This window comes from Pongo pygmaeus, chromosome 11 (assembly GCF_028885625.2).
Source record: "Pongo pygmaeus isolate AG05252 chromosome 11, NHGRI_mPonPyg2-v2.0_pri, whole genome shotgun sequence".
Lineage (NCBI taxonomy): Eukaryota > Metazoa > Chordata > Mammalia > Primates > Hominidae > Pongo > Pongo pygmaeus.
Window position 1 is genome coordinate 95,577,039 of NC_072384.2, and position 2,942 is coordinate 95,579,980.

The 2,942-nt window shown below is 46.3% G+C and overlaps 1 pseudogene; it reads right to left on the reverse strand.

Moving 5' to 3' along the window:
• Positions 1-1,700: 1,700 nt before the first annotated feature.
• Positions 1,701-2,942, reverse strand: LOC129031432 (adenosylhomocysteinase-like; annotated as a pseudogene).

Sequence of the window (2,942 nt, forward strand, 5' to 3'; positions counted from 1 at the left end):
GAACCCAGGAGACAGAGGTTGCAGTGAGCCAAGAATGCACCACTGCACTCCAGCCTGGTTGACAGTGAGATTCTGTCTCAAAAATAAATAAATAAATAAATAAAAATAAATTTCTTCAGGCATTTCTTATTATAGTTAATGGTTTATGTTGGTCTTTAAAAAAAAACAAGAAACGTACATGTTTTAGATGTAGATTCCAGATTGTTACCCATACCAAATAATACTAAAACAATAACACATTTGCTAAAGCAAAAGATAAGAAAAACACCCACAAAGGATGCTATTGGTATAGCTAATGCAGTGGCAAAGTTGTTAAGACCGCTAATCCCTTTTGGAAATCTGTGCAACTTGATGAGCAGATGCACAAAATATATTAGTGGGAGATCTGAGATAACCAACAATAATTAGGAAAGTCAATTTTTAGCAGAATGCATTCTGGGGCAGAAATAAGTTTAAATGCAGATTTTCTGGCATAATAACTAAAGTGATTAGGCTTTCTTGATTAATTAATATTTCTATAAATTTACAAAACTGAAGTCAGACCAGCCTGGGCAACATAGGGAGACCCCATCTCTACAAAAAAATTAAAAAATTAGCCAAGCCTGGTGGCATGAGCTTGTAGTCCCAGCTACTCAGGAGGCTGAGGCAGGAGGATTGCTTGAGCCCAGGAGGACAAGGCCCATGGGTCAAGAAACCCATGATTGTGCCATTGCACTCTAGCATGGGCAGCAGAACAAGACCCTGTTTCAAAACAACAACCAACAACAAAAAAAGAAAAAAGAAAAAAACACCTGAAATCACAACAAGCAATTGATAAAAACCAATGTTTTCAGTAAACACTTTGTAAACTAATTGTGCTCTAAAAATTATAACCAGTACATGCTTTCTTTCATTCTTAAAGTTCTTTTTTTTCTTTTTTAGGCACCAAAATTTTTATTGACCCCCTCCTGCTTTCTTTTAACATTATACACATTATATAAACATTTTAAGCCAAATTACTCTTTTTGACACAGAGTTGTGATAAGAACCATCCTGTTACAAAGTGGTGGTGGATCTATGCTTGCTTTTACTTTTTCTGGCCCCTCTCAACCTCTGGCTGTCACTTCTCTGTCCTCTCTTGGTTGTTCCTTAACAGTCTATGCTTATCTTTGTACAATACACACTGAAAATACCAACCTCATTGTTACATAGTTTAAAAGAAGCCCCAGGACTAAACCAGGCTTTCAGGAACATTCCAACTCCAACAGTTCCTCCGTGCCCTTGGATATAGCTCCTTCTCACCTGTCATGGACTTAGGAACCATTGAGCCTATAAACAAACACATGGGTATAACTCCATGGGCCTGGTGAAGGCCTAGATGGTAAAATACGTGGGCTTTGTGACCCCACTATCAACCTCCAGGCTAATGAAGAACTGACTTAGTGAGCAGTTCCAAGACCACTGAGCTCATGGTTCCCTCTGGCTGTCTCCATTATACCTCCATCATAACCAGGGCTTCAGGAGGGGCCTCTGAATTCCCCCTGCCACATTTGGAACAGTATGAGGGATGCAGCAGAGTCCAAAAACTGAGTGACCAACTTCAGGGTGCCAATGGGGGACACTGACGAACCAATCACAAAGTTGGTGCCATTTGCCCTTGGGCAGGAGAGGCGGGGCCCAGGGAAGCACAGCAGCTAGAAGGTAAAGGACAGGCCTGGCTTTCAGTAGTGGTAGGGATCAGACTCGAAGGGGCCATCATGGGACATGCCCAGGTACAGGGCCTGCTTCTCAGTGAGCTTGGTCAGCTTCTCATTCAGCTTGCTCCAGTGGGCTTCAAGCACTGCTTCATCCAGCTTCTTGGGTCCAAAGTGAACCCTAATGGGGTACTTGTCTGGGTGAGTCCACAGCTCAATCTGTGCCATCACCTGGTTGGTGAGGGAGTTACTCATCAAAGAGCTGGGGTGGCCCATAACACAACGCAGGCTGACCAGCCAGCCCTCAGCCAGCAGGATGATGCAGCACCCGTTCTTTAACCAGGAGCAGTCCACCTGGGCTTGATGTTCATCTTTCCGACAGCGTTCTTATTGAGCCACTTGACATCAATCTCCTTGTCAAAGTGCCAGTGTTACCATGATGGCATCATCCTTCATCTGCTTTAAGTGCCAATCGAGGATGCTGTCATTACAGCCTGTGGTGGTGACAAAGATGTCCTCCTGACAGGCCTTGTCTATGGTTGTCACCTCATAGCTCTCCATGGCAGCCTGCAGTGCATTGATGGGGTCAATCTCGGTGACAATGACATGGTCCCCAAAACCCCTGAGGGCCTGGGCACAGTCCTTGCCCACATTGCCATAGCCCACTATCACTACTACCTTGCTGGCAGTCACCACATCTGTGGCCTGCATGATGCCATCTGTGGGGGATGCTTGCTTGCTCTTGGTGACAGAGTCATTCACATTGATGGCAGGCACCTTCAGGATCCCATTGACCATCATCTTGTGTAAGTTGTGGACCCCAGTCGGGGTCTCTTGGGAGATGCCTCGGTGCCCAACAGGAGCTGTGGGAACTTGGTGTGGATGAATGACATTGAGCGGCCCGTCCTTTTAGTTCGCTGTCTGCTCGATGCACCACTGGTACTCCTCATCTGTTTCTCCCTTCCAGGCATACACTGGAATGCCAGCCTTGGCAATGGCAGTGCCGCATGGTCCTGGGTGGAGAAGAGGTTGCAGCTGGACCACTGCCCCTCAGCACCCAGGGAGATGAGGGTCTCAATGAGGACAGTGGTCTCCACAGTCCATGTGCAGACAGCCAGCGATGCAGGTGCCTTTCAGTGGTTTGGAGGTCGAGTACAACTTCCACCAGCACATCAGGCCCAGCATCTCATCCTCTGCAATGTCTAGGGTCTTGTGTCCCCAGGCAGCCAGATCCATGTCAGTGACTTTGTAGGGCAGTTTGTCAGACAT